General features: G+C 36.7%; 1 protein-coding gene across 8 annotated transcripts in view; it reads right to left on the bottom strand.

Moving 5' to 3' along the window:
- Positions 1-14,724, bottom strand: part of CTNNA3 (catenin alpha 3) — a 1,730,823-nt gene that overhangs the window by 1,211,766 nt on the left and 504,333 nt on the right. The window contains exon 1 of one of the 8 annotated variants that reach the window (XM_041748057.1): positions 1,844-2,621. The exons of the other annotated variants lie outside the window; for them this stretch is intronic. The gene's annotated coding sequence lies outside the window, so the exon portion shown is untranslated. Of the gene's footprint in view, positions 1-1,843; positions 2,622-14,724 lie in introns of those variants that run through there. 8 annotated transcript variants of the gene reach the window in all.

Here is a 14,724-nt window from a genome sequence, read left to right as displayed (position 1 = left end):
TAAATAAATATTGCACTAAAGCACAAAATGTATCCTTTGCTTCCAAGGTCAAACAACAATAATAGCCCTTCAAATAGCCTGCTGAATCTAACAGTTGGAGATAAACAACATTGAGAATAAATTGAGATAAATGATAAAAGGAAGATATTTTTGTCTTCATCCTATCCTGGTCTTCAGTGTATGTGGGCTCTTAAATCAAAACAGTACATTTTATTCTATAATTGTATTTCTCTCTCTCTCTCTCTCTCTCTCTCTCTCTCTCTCTTTTTTCTCTTCTTTTTCCTTAATTAAGCTCTCTTTTTCTCTGGTCCCCAGGAAATTTCAAGTTTGATTCAATGATGACCTCAGAAGTACAAAAATAAGAAAATAAAAAATATGAGAACATAATTCTTTTTTGTAATTTGCTAATATTGAAGCTGTGTAGGTGGACCATTTAGATATCAACTGCATTTTCTACAACCTGACATAATATCAATTAATTAAGCATCAAAACATATGTAAGAATTACTATTGTTTCTTCAAGAGCCTCTGAATAAAAGCAATACTAGTGAGGTGGGTGGACATCCTCAAAAAGTTAGGAGGACCTGACAGTATCTGAATCTAGCCCTTATGATGAAAAAGCACCAGAAAAGATTTATCTGCCAGAATATCTGTTCCATTTACTATTATCTACCTCAAATTCTATTTATTTAGATCATAAATACATTTTATTCTTTAAGAGTTCTCATTTTTTTTCTTCAGGTGCTATACAAAGATATCATTAAAACAAACATTTCACTCCGAAGACTTCTTCAAAGATTCTAAGCATGATTTGTCATTTTATCCATTTTTCCATAGCATTCAACTCATAGCCCAAAGAAAACATATCACATCATATCATGATTAGTTCTATGTGTCTTTCTGCTGTATTATAAATTGACCGAGAAAGTCTTTTTGTAATATCCTTTAGTTCCTTTTATTGAGGGTAGGGGCTGTCACACATACAACATCCAAAATTGGTGCCTTGTAGATAAGTGGCCCAGGAGCATCTCTTCCACCATAGTTTAAGGACCACTCTAAATAGGTCAAAACTTACTAAAACACAAAACAGTCTTCACAATTATGGTATTTAATAGAATACTAAAATTGTTCTTGTCACAATATAGCAACAGTTACAACACTAAGAGATGTCCGTTTCCTTTCTCAATTCCTATAAACTAATTAATTTTCATATCATTCAGATAACCTTAAAAATTTTATCCCTACCTTTATTTTGTTATTTGTTTACAAAGAATCTGATTTTAGAGAAAATAAACCTTCAGAAAGACATGAACTTTTGTCAACTGAAAATAATTAGATTTGACAGGATGATTTACTTATTGTATGTCATGGAAATACATACTATTGACTCAATCTTTAGTTCCAGAAACTCCTATAAAGAGATGTCTCAGAGGTTCTAGTTCAAGATGGTGATGTAGGAAGACCCTAAACTCACCTTCTTCATAGAACACACCAAATTGCACCTATTTATAGAGCAATTGCTCCTGAATAAGGACTGAGGGCTGATTAAACAGCTTATGCACAATAAAAGATAGAAGAGCAAAAAAGAACTGCAAGAGAGACAGAGACATAATAACAAAGGAAACTGCCCCTCCCCCAAAACTGTAACTGCATTGGGGAGGGATAATCCTGAGGGACCAGAAACAGATTTGTCTGTCCTTGGACACGGGAAAAAAAGCCATGGTTTAAAAGAGCAACTAAGTTTATTTAAAGAGCCAGCCCTCGAACTGTGCCAAATGGCCAAGGAGCAGCTGGAAACTTCTCTGGGTCAGAGGGACTGAAGAGCAACACGGTTTACACTCACCCTTTTGCCTTCAAATCACAGATTGGAGCAGGGTCTGGATATTATAGCTGGCTTTCTGTTTCAGCGAGCCCTGGGTCCTCTAGCCCACAGGAGTCCAGTCATGCTGGGACACAGAAAAAAGTTGCAATTTGAGAGAGCAACTATTTGGAGTTCCTGGCTGGCTCAGTCAATAGAGCACGGCACTCTTGATCTCAGAGTCTTAAGTCCAAGCCCCATTTTGGGCATCGAGCTTACTTAAAAACAAACAAACAAGCAAATAAATAAATAAGTAGCTACTAACTTATAAAAGAACCAGCCCTACAACCCCACCAGTGAGGGGAGTTGCTGGAATGCTCTCTGGGTTGGTACACTTGGTTTACACTCCCCTTCCACCTTAATAATGTAAATGAGAACAGAGCTAGAGCAACCTAACCAACCTTCTGCCTCAGCAAACCCTGGGCCTGTAGTTCATACCAGTCCCAGGTGTACCAACAAGATGACCACAGAGCACTGCATGCAGGGACACCCCTTGTTAGTGTTCACAACAGTTCCAGCCTTAATATCAAGGTGACACAGGTGCACAACACTCAAGGCCCATACCATTTCAGCTTTAGATGACATGTGAGGCACACCTGGTACACAGAACTTTGGAACCTCCTAGCTAATGTCTGCTTCAGATCCAACCACCATGCTGGCACCCCCCACAATGAGCACTCTAGGACACTCAGGTATCCTGCCAGGGCATATTTTGTGTGAGAACTAGAAACCATACCACTCAGCACATTTTAGCTCTAGCTGTCCTGTCAGGGTACCCCCACACACATGAAGCACCACAGGAACCCCCAGCATTGACCCCACCCTGGCTCCAGCCACCCCTCCAGGGCACCCTTTGTGCAGAGAGTTTTGAAACACACCTGTCTATACCTACTTCAGCTTCAGTTATCCTACCAAGGTGCCCTCTGTATGTAGAGCCCCAAGACACCCTGATTTGCACACATTCCAGCTGCAGGTGTCCTGCCAGGGTACCCTCAGTGGGCAGAACATAGGATACCCCAGCCTGCTTCCACTTGAAACATTGAAAGTCAAACAAAATGGGTAACCAGAAAAATATGCTTAAAAAAAAAAGAACATAACAAAACCTCAGAAAAAGAACTAAATGAAACAGATAAGCAATATGCCTATTTATAAAGATGATCACTGGGCTGGATAGAAGAGTGGAGGAACTTAGTGAGAACTTCATAAGAAGATAGGAAATATACAAGAGAATCAATCAAAGTTGAAGAACATAATAACCAAAATAAAAATATACTAAAGGGAATCAACAGTAGATTAGCAGATGCCGAAGAATGTATGAGTAACCTGGAAGACAGGATAATAGAAAGTATCTAAGCTGAACAGCAAAAAGGGAAAAGAATGTAAAACAATCCAAAAACAACAGAATACACATTCTGTCTAAAATGCAGATGGAACATTATCCAGAATAGACCACATGTTAGCTACAGAAAAAGCCTCAATAAATTTAAGAAAATTGAAATAATACCATGCATCTTCTCTGACCACAAATGTACAAAACTAGAAATCAATCAAAAGAAGAAAAATGGAAAAACACAAACATGAAAAGACTAAAGAACATGATAATAAAAACCAAATGGGGCAATGAAGAAATTAAAGAACAAATAAAAAAAAAAAATTGGGATGCCTGGGTGACTCAGTGGTTGAGCATCTGCCTTTGGCTCAGGGCATGATACCGGGGTCCTGGGATCGAGTCCTGCATTGGGCTCCCCGCAGGGAGCCTACTTCTTCCTCTGCCTATGTCTCTGCCTCTCTCTGTGTGTCTCTTGTGAATAAATAAATGAAATATTTTAAAAAAAATTTATGGAGACAAATATAATAAAAACACAACAATCCAAAATTTGGGAAAGAGTGAAAACACTTCTAAAGAAATATAGCAACACAAGCCTACCTCAAAAAACAAGAAAAAGTTCAAATAAAAACCTAACCTTACACCTAAAGGAACTAGCAAAAGAAAAAAGCCCATGGTTAGTTTATAAAGACGTAAATAATAAAGATTAGAGCAGAAACAAATGAAATACAGACAAAAAAAATAGAAAAAAAAATCAATGAAATCCTTAGCCAGACTTATCAAGAAAAAAGGAGAAAAGACTCAAATAAATAAAATCAGAAATGAAAGAAAAGAAATAACAATTGACACCACATAAATATGAAGGATTATTAGACAGTATTATGAGAAATTATATCCCAACAAATTGGACAACTGAGAAGAAATGGATAAATTCATAAAAACATACAATCTTCCAAACTGAAGCAAGAAGAAATAAAAAATCTGAAGAGACCAATTATTAATAATGAGAATGAATTGGTAATCAAAAATACACCAAAAATTAAAGTCTATCAAACACTTAAGGAAGAGTTAATACCTATTTTCCTTAAGATATTCCAAAAAATGGAAGAGGAAGGAAAGAATCCAATTTTTTTTATTGGAGTTCACTTGCCAACATATAGCATAACACCCAGTGCTCATCCCGTCAAGTGCCCCCTCAGTGCCCATCATCCAGTCACCCCAAACCCCACCACCTCCATTTCCACTACCCCTTGTTCCTTTCCCAGAGTTAGGAGTCTCTCATGTTCTGTTTCCCTCACTGATATTTCTGACTCATTTTCTATTCTTTCCCCCTTATTCCCTTTCACTATTTCGTATATTCCCAAAATGAATGAGACCATATAATGTTTGTCCTTCTCCAACTGACTTACTTCACTCAGCAGAATACCCTCCAGTTCCATCCACGTTGAAAAAATGGTGGGTATTTCTCGTTTCTAATGGCTGACCACAGCTTCTTTATCCATTCATCTTTTGATGGACACCGAGGCTCTTTCCACAGTTTAGCTATAGTGGACATTGCTGCTATAAACGTTGGGGTGCAGGTGTCCTGCCATTTTACTGGATCTGTAATCTTTGGGGTAAATCCCCAGCAGTGCAATTGATGGGTTGTAGGGCAGTTCTATTTTTAAGTCTTTGAGGAGCCTCCACACAGTTTTCTAGACTGGGTGCACCAGTTCACGTTCCCACCAACAGTGCAAGAGGGTTCCCCTTTCTCCACATCCTCTCCAACATTTGTTATTTCCTGTCTTATTAATTTTCCCCATTCTCACTGGTGTGAGGTGGTATCTTATTGTGGTTTTGATTTGTATTTCCCTGATGGCAAGTGATGCGGAGCATTTTTCTCTGTGCTTGTTGGCCACGTGTAGGTCTTCTCTGGTGAATTTTCTGTTCATGTCTTTTGCCCATTTCATGATTGGATTGTTTGTTTCTTTGGTGTTGAGTTTAATAGGTTCTTTATAGATCTTGGATACAGCCCTTTATCTGATAGGTCATTTGCAAATATCTTCTCCCATTCTGTAGGTTGTCTTTTAGTTTTGTTGACTGTTTCTGTTGCTGTGCAGAAGCTTTTTATCTTGATAAAGTCCAAGTAGTTTATTTTTGCTTTTGTTTCCCTTGTCTTCATAGATGTATCTTGCAAGAAGTTGCCATGGCCGAGGTAAAAAAGGGTGTTTCCTGTGTTCTCCTCTAGGATTTTGATGGATCCTTGTCTCCCATTTAGATCTTTCATCCATTTTGAGTTTATCTTTGTGTTTGGTGTAAGAAATGGTCTAGTTCCATTCTTCTGCATGTGGATGTCCAATTTTCTCAGAACCATTTATTAAAGACACTGTCCTTTTTCCAGTGGATAGTCTTTCCTGCTTTGTCAAATATTAGTTGACCATAGACTTGAGGGCCCATTTCTGGGCTCTCTATTCTGTTCCATTCATCTATGTGTCTGTTTTTGTGCCAGTACCATACTGTCTTGATGATCACAGCTTTGTAGTCCAACTTGAAATCTGGCATTGTGATGCCCCTGGCTCTGGTTTTCTGTTTCAATATTTCTCTGAGTATTCGGAGTCTTTTCTGATTCCACACAAATCTTCAGATGATTTGTTCCAATTCTCTGAATAAAATCCATGGTATTTTGATAGGCATTGCATTGAATGTGTAAATTGCCCTGGGTAGCATTGACATTTTCACAAAATTAATTCTTATAATCCATGACCATGGAATATTTTTCCATCTCTTTGTGTCTTCCTCAATTTCTTTCAGAAGTGTTCTGTAGTTTTAGGGTAGAGATACTTTACCTCTTTGTTTACATTTATTCCTAGATATCTTATCCTTTTGGGTGCAATTGTAAATGGGATTGACTCCTTAATTTCTCTTTCTTCAGTTTCATTGTTAGTGTATAGAAATGCCACTGATTTCTGGGCATTGGTTTTGTATCCTGCCACACCACTGAATTGCTATATGAGTTCTAGCAATCTTGGGGTGGAGTCCTTTGGGATTTCTATGTACAGTGTCATGTCATCTGTGAAGAGGGAGAGTTTGACTTCTTTGCCAATTTGAATGCCTTTTATTTCTTTTTGTTGTCTGATTGCTGAGGCTAGGACTTCTAGTACTTTGTTGAATAGTAGTGGTGAGAGTGGACATCCCTGTCTTGCTCCTGATATTAGGGGAAAGGCTCTCAGTGTTTCCCCATTGAGAAGGATATTTGCTGTGGGCTTTTTGTAGATGGCTTTTAAGATGCTGAGGAATGTTCCCTCTATCCCTACACTCTGAAGAGTTTTGATCAGGAATGGATGCTGTATTTTGTCAAATGCTTTCTCTGCATCTATTGAGAGGATCATATGGTTCTTGTTTTTTCTCTTGTTGATATGATCTATCATGTTGATTGTTTTATAAGTGTTGAACCAGCCTTGCATCCTGGGGATAAATCCCACTTGGTCATGGTGAATAATCTTCTTAATGTACTGTTGGATCCTATTGGCTAGTATCTTGTTAATAATTTTTGCACCTGTGTTCATCAGGGAGCTTGGTCTATAATTCTCCTTTTTGGTGGAGTCTTTGTCTGGTTTTGGAATTAAGGTGATGCTGGCCTCATAAAATGAGTTTGGAAGTATGCCATCCCTTTCTATCTTTCGGAACAGCTTTAGTAGAATAGGTATTGTTTCTTCTTTAAATGTTTGATAGAATTCCCTTGGGAAGCCGTCTGGCCCTGGACTTCTGTGTCTTGGGAGGTTTTTGATGACTGCTTCCATTTCCTCCCTAGTTATTGGCCTGTTCAGGTTTTCTATTTCTTCCTGTTCCAGTTTTGGTAGTTTGTGGTTTTACAGAAATGCATCCATTTTTTCTAGATTGCCTAATTTATTGGTGTATAGCTGCTCATAATATGTTTTTAAAATCATTTGTATTTCCTTGATATTGGTTGTGATCTCTTTTTTCATTCATGATTTTCTTAATTAGAGTTTTTCTGTTTTGTTTTTAATAAGGCTGGCTAATGGTTTATCTATCTTATTAATTCTTTCAAAGAGCCAACTCCTGGTTTTGTTGATCTGTTCTAGAGTTCTTCTGATCTCTATTTCATTGCGTTCTGCTCGAATCCTTATTAACTCTCTTGTTCTGCTGGGTGTAGGTTTTATTTGCTGTTCTTTTTCCTGTTCCTTCAGGTGCAAGGTTAGCTTTTGTATTTGAGTTTTTTCCAGTTTTTGAGGGATGCTTGTATTGCAATGTATTTCCCTCTCAGGACTGCTCTTGCGCTATGCCAAATATTTTGAATGGTTGTATCTTCATTCTCATTACTTTCCATGCATCTTTTTAATTCTCCTCTAATTTCCTGGTTGACCCTTTCATCTTTTAGAGGGATGCTCTTTGCTCTTTAACCTCCATGTGTTTGAGATTCTTCCAAGTTTCTTCTTGTGATTCAGTTCAAGTTTCAAAGCATTGTGGTCTGAAAATATGCAGGGTACAATCCCAATCTTTTCATATAGGTTGAGACCTAATTTGTGCCCCAGTGTGATCTACTCTGGAGAAAGTTCCATGTGCATTTGAGAAGAATGTGTATTCAGTTGCGTTTGGATGTAAAGTTCTATAAATATCTGTGAAATCCATCTGGCCCAGTGTATTATCTAAAGCTCTTGTTTCTTTGGAGATGTGTTTAGAATATCTGTCATTTGCAGAAAGTGCATGGTGAAGTCTCCCAGTATTAGTGTATTATCTGTATGTCTTTACTTTTGTTATTAATTGATTGATATACTTGGCAGCTTCCACATTAGGGGCATAAACATTCATGATTGTTAGGTCCTCTTGTTGGATAGATCCTTTAAGTATGACATAGTGGGGCAGCCCTGGTGGCTTAGTGGTTTAGCTCCACCTCCAGCCCAGGGCGTGGCCCTGGAGACCCAGGATCGGGTCCCACATCTGGCTCCCTGAATGGAGCCTGCTTCTCCTTCTGCCCCCTCCCCTCTCTGATAAGTAAATTTTTAAAAATCTAAAAAAAAAAAAAAGTATGATATAGTGTCCCTCTTCATCTCTTACTACAGTCTTTGGGATAAACTTTAATTCATCTGATATGAGGATTGCTACCCCTGATTTCTTTTGAGGACCATTTGAATGGTAAATGGTTCTCCAACCTTTCATTTTCAGGCTGGAGGTGTTCTTAGGTCTAAAATGAGTCTCTTGTAGACAGCAAATAGAGGAGTCTTGCTTTTTTATCCAGTCTGAAATCCTGTGTCTTTTGATGGGATCATTTAGCCCATTCACATTCAGAGTTACTATTGAAAGATATGAATTTAGTGTCATCATAATATCTATTCAGTCCCTGTTTTTGTGGATTATTTCTTTGGGAGTCCTCTTTCTTTTATAGATTTCCCCTTAATATTTCTTGAAGAGCTGGTTTGGTGGTCACATATTCTTTCAGTTTCTGCCTCTCTTGGAAGCTCATTATCTCTCCTTCTATTCTGAATGAGAGCCTTGCTGGATAAAGTTGTCTTGGCTGCATGTTCTTCTCATTTAGGACCTTGAATATGTACTGCCAGCCCTTCTGGCCTGCCAGGTCTCTGTGGAGAGGTCTGCTGTTGATCTAATATTTCCCCCCTTTTAAGTTAGGGATCTCTTGTCTCTCACTGCTTTAAGGATTTTCTCTTTATCTTTGGAATTTGCAAGCTTCACTATTAAATGTCGAGGTGTTGAAAGGTTTTTATTGATTTTAGGGGGGGGATCTCTCTATCTCCTGGATCTGAATGCCTGTTTACCTCCCCAAATTAGGGAAGTTCTCAGCTATGAATTGTTCAAATATGCTTTCTGGTCCTCTGTCCCTTTGGGCGCCTTCTGGAACCCCAATTAAACGTAGATTTTTTCCTTCTGAGGCTGTCATTTATTTCCCTTAACCTTTCATCATGGTCTTTTAATTGTTTTTCTCTTTTTTCCTCAGCTTCCTTCCTTGCCATCAACTTGTCTTCTATGTCGCTCACTCTTTCTTCTACCTCGTTAACCCTTGTTGTTAAGACCTCCAGTTTGGATTGTATCTCATTCAATTGATATTTAATTTCATCCTGATTAGATCCAAATTCTGCAGTCATTAAGTCTCTTGAATCCTTTATGCTTTTTCCAGAGCCATTAGTAGCTTTATAATTGTCCTTCTGAATTGGCTTTCTGACATTGAATTGTAACCTAAATTCTGTAACTCTGTGACAGAGAGTACTGTTTCTGATTCTTTCTTTTGTGGTGAGTTCTTCCTTCTAGTCATTTTGCTCAGTGCACAGTGGCTAACAATGAGTTGTACTTTTTAGAAGCGCAAACCTCTCTAGCATTCCAGCTGTTCTCTCTTTAAATCTGGGTTGAATTCATAGGTTTTCAGGATGATTTGAAAGTTGTCTAGATAAGTTGGTGGGGACAGGTGACTTGGGGATGCTACTCCTCCACCATCTTGCCCCGCTCCCAAATTCCAAATTCTTTTATAAAACCAGTATTTCTGACACCAAAACCAAAGACACCCGGAAAAAAAAAAAAGATAACTATAGGTCAATATCCCCATTGAACATAGTTGCAAAATCTTCAGCAAAATATTAATAAACCACATTACATAACATATTAAAAAGATCATTAACCATGATCAGTTAGTATTAATTCAGGGATGCACGGATGGTACAATATTCACAAATCAATCAATGTAATACATCACAATAACAAAATAAAGAATAAAAATCATATGATTACCAAAAAAAAATCATATGATCATTTCAATAGATGCAGAAAAAAGCATCTAACAAAATTCAACATTTATTCATGATAAAGCTCTCAACGTTTTCAGAAGAAACATAACATAATAAAGGCCATATATGAAAAATCCACGCTAATATCATACTCAATGGTAAAAAACTGAGAATCTTTCTCCTAAGGCCAGGAGCAAGACAAGGATGTCCACTCTTTCCACTTTTATTCAACACAGTACTAGAAGTCCTAGCCACAAGAATCAGACAACAAAAAGAAATACAAGACAATCATATTGGTAAGGAAGAAATAAACTGTCACTATTTGCAGATGACACAAAATTATATATAGATAATCCTAAAGATGCCACCAAAATGCTATCAGAATTTTTGAATCCAGTAAGGTTTCAGAATAAAAATTAATACCCAGAAATTGGTAGCATTTCTTTATACTAATAACAAAGTAGCAGAAAAAGAAATCAAGAAAACAATTCCATTTACAATTGAACCAAAAAGAATAAAATACTTAGGATATAGAAAACTTATACTCCAAGAACTATAAAATACTAATGAAATAAATTAACAGGATGACACAAATGGAAAGATAAGCCTTGCTCATTAAACCAAAGAATTCATATTGTTAAATATCCATACTACCAAAAGCAATCTACAGATTTCATGCAATCTCTATCAAAATACCAATACCATTTTTCACAGAAGTATAACAAACAACACTAAAATTTGTACAGAACCACAAAAGACCCCAAGAAACCAAAATGATCTTTACAAAGAACTAGGCTGGAGGTTCCACAACCCCAGATTTCAAGGTATATTACAAAGCTATAGTAATCAAGACATCATGGTACTGATACAAAAATAAACATATAGATCAATGGAACAGAATCGAGTCCAGACATAAACCCACACTTATATGGCCAATTAATCTATGATAAAGGACACAGGAATATATAAATTAATCTATGATAAAGGACACAGGAATATATAATGAGGAAAAGACAGTCTCTTCAATAAATGGTGCTGGGAAAACTTGACAGCTACATGCAAAAGAATGAAATTGGACCACATTCTAATACCATTCACAAAAATAAACTCAAAATGGATTAAGGACCTAAATATGAGACCTGAAACCATAAAAATCCTAGGAGAGAACACAGTAGTAATTTCTCTGATATTGGCCATGGCAACATTTTTCTAGATATATCTCTCAGGGTAAGGGAAACAAACACAAAAATAAACTATTAGAACGACATCAAAATAAAAAGCTTTTGCACAATGAAGGAAACAATCAGCAAAACAAAAGGCAACTACTGAATGGAAAAATTTATTTGCAAAAAAAAAAAAGGGGGGGAAGTTATTTGCAAATGGTATATACAATAAGGAGTTAATATCTCTTATCACTGAAGAACTTATACAACCCAACACTCCAAAACCAAAAAAAAAAAAAAAAAATCTGAATAAACAAATGGGCAGAGGACCTGAATAGACATTCTTCCAAAGAAGACATATGAATAGCCAACAGACACATAAAAACCTGTTCAACATCACTAATCATCAGGAAAATACAAATCAAAACCACAATAAGATATCACCTCACACCTCTAAGGACAGCTGAAATCAAAGTAAAATATTAAATGTTGGCAAGGATGTGGAGAAAAGGGAGCTCTCATCCACTGATGGTGATAAGATAAGCTGGTGCAGTCAGTGTGAAAAATAGTAATTTTCAAAAAATTAAAAACAGAAATTCCATATGATCCAATAATTCCACTACTGGATTTTACCCAAAGAAAATGAAAACACTAATTCAAAAAGATATGTGCACTCCTATGTTCATTGTATGCAGCATTATTTACAATAGAAAAAAACCTAAGTGTCCATCAATAGATGAATGGATAAGGAAGATGTTGTAATAAATACACACACACACACACATATATATAAACAATGGGATATATAAATATAACAATGGAATGTCATGTAGCCATAAAATGGGATGAGATCTTGCCATTTGTGACAACATGGATAGAGTTAAAGGGTACTATGCTAGTAAAATAAGTCAGACTGAGAAAGATAAATATTATATGACTTCACTATATGTAGAATCTAAGAAAACACAGCAAATGAATAAACAAACAAAATGTGGAATCACACTTATAAATACTGAGAAAAGGGCAGCGCAGGTGGCTCAGCGGTTTAGTACCGCCTTTAGCCCAGAGTGTGATCCTGGAGACCCTGGACCGAGTCCTACGTCAGGCTCCCTGCATGGAGCCTGCTTCTCCCTCTGCCTGTGTCTGTTCCTCTCTCTCTCTCTCTCTCTCTCTCTCTCTCTCTCTCTCTCCCCCTCTGAGTCTCTCATGAATAAATAAATATAATCTTTATAAAAAAAAAGTTAAAAAAATAAATAAATACTGAGAACAAACTGATGATTACCAGAGGGGAGTTGGGTGGAAGGATGGGCAAAATGGATGAAGGGGAGTGAAAGATACAGACTTCCAGTGATAGAATGAATAGTGGTACAAAAAAAATAATAATTATATATGTATAATTATATATATATAATATCAAAGATACAAATAGTATATTTTTCTATTTGGAAGCTGCCTTTATATAATGTTTTAAGTTAATACAAAGCAAGGAATCTACTACCTGTCAGCCTCTGGCTTTTATACAGTTGGGGAGGCTTGGGAGAAGGTATGTCAACACTCAAGGGTCTACCTTGTTACCATGTAGACAAATTCTTCTCAAGCACAGTTGCAGACTTCCAATCCCTTGCATTCCAGTGATAATTATGTAATACAGAGTACTTACAAAGGCAGAGGGCCTGATTGTTCAGGGAACAAACTTTCCAGGGGGTCTGTAGCTAATGAAATGGAAGACAGTGTTGTTAGACACATTAAAACAGATCAGTGGGGCAAGATCATATAGGGCCTTATAAGTCACGATAAAGAATTTTGATTTGGGGGATCCCAGGGTGGCTCAGTGGTTTAGCGCCTGCTTTCAGCCCAGGGCATGATCCTGGAGTCCCAGGATTGACTCACACTTCGGGCTCCCTGCATGGAGCCTGCTTCTCCCTCTGCCTGTGTCTCTTCTCTCTCTCTCTCTTTCTCTCTCTCTCTCTCTCTCTAATGAATAAATAAATAAAATCTTTAAAAAAAAAGAATTTTGATTTTATATTTTGTTCCCTAGGAAGTCACTGGGATGTATTAAGCAGGACACAATCTGAAAAGATTAATCTTGCTACCATGTGTAAAACAAAAGATCAGTTAGTGGGCTATTTCAGTAGAATTGGCAAGAGATGAAGGTGGCTTAAAGTGGTGGTGGTATAGAAGAATGGAAGTACCCTCAGAATATGTTTTATAGATAGAGTCCTCAGGACTTAATGATGGACTGGTGTAGGATGAAAGAAACAGGCTGGGTATTAATCCTAGATTTTCATCTGTCTGTTGTTGATGGTACCATTTAATGATATGGGAAAGAATATCTTATACTACGACTGAAGAGGGCTATTAATCTTTACTTATTCAGATGCACATGAATAAGCAGATGATACTGCTAAAGCAGAGACAAAGAGGAAAAAAGCCTCACACAGCCAAATAATCTACTGTAACAATAAAATCAACTAAGATCCACTCCATTTAAATACTGAACAAGAAATAGCTCCAAGAAAATACAACTGAATAGCTGAACATACTAACAATGAATCCAGTGATTTGGTGTAAGATTTAAGGGCATTTATAACAAAAGAATGCACTACAGAATATGAATGGTGAGGTCTAAAGAGTTATTTGGTTTGTGTTCCATCATTTTTTAAAGTAATTATTAAACAATAGAAAATGCAACATGCAGACACAGAATTCTTCAGAATTCTACATATTACTTCTAAGGAACCAAAGAAATTTGGGAGTTCCCTAAAGTCCATATTCCTATAATATATCTGAAGTTGCCATAGGAAAAGATTTTGAGATAAAGAAATGAAAAATCAGGAACATAAATGTTAGCAGGGTCTTAAAGTTTACCTGTAATGTGACACATTCTAATCTTAGCTTTATCAATGGAGTAAATGCATTATGCCTTTTCAAACTGAATTTTTACAGGTAAATTTAAATATTATTCAACCCCTAGTTCTTGCCACTGGGGAAGGAGATTAAAGACTCTTAGCAAATCAGAATGCCTGGGTTGCTCAGTTGGTTAAGTATGCAACTCTTGGTTTTGGCTCAGGTCATGCTTTCATCGGTTGAGTCCGAGTTGGGCTCCATGCTCAGCAGGGAATCTGCTTGGGATTCTTTCCCTCTGCCCCCGCACCACTCACTTACTCTCTCTCCCTCTCTCAAATAAATAAAGAAATCTTTAAAAAATAAAATAAAGGAAAAAAAAAATAAAATAAAATAAAATAAAATAAAGATGCCTACTAAGTCATGTCTGTAAGAAGAGACCAAAATATGGGTGGTTCAATCAAAACTTGCCTACAGTTTTTTTTATGGAAAAAAATTGATTTTAAGAGGACTATGTATTTCCTTTCATATACAGTATTCATATAATTGATTTACAAAGTAATAAGGATCAGCAAATGGACTGATTTTCAATTCTCTTATTGTTTTTCGGAAACTGGAGAATGCTAGATAGTAGTTTATTGATTAAAAGAGCTAGAGTGACCAGCTTTTTGACCATAAAAATCTGTAAGAATCGTAAGTACTGTACATCAACTGAGCTCTTACTTTTCAATATAAAATTACTGATACACAAATGAACAAAAGAAATAGAAAGTCATAAATTCAGTGACATTCATATATATA

Source organism: Vulpes lagopus, chromosome 3 (assembly GCF_018345385.1).
Source record: "Vulpes lagopus strain Blue_001 chromosome 3, ASM1834538v1, whole genome shotgun sequence".
In the NCBI taxonomy this organism is placed as follows: domain Eukaryota; kingdom Metazoa; phylum Chordata; class Mammalia; order Carnivora; family Canidae; genus Vulpes; species Vulpes lagopus.
The sequence above is the reverse complement of the archived record's forward strand: the minus strand, read 5'-3'. Positions and strand labels throughout refer to the sequence as shown.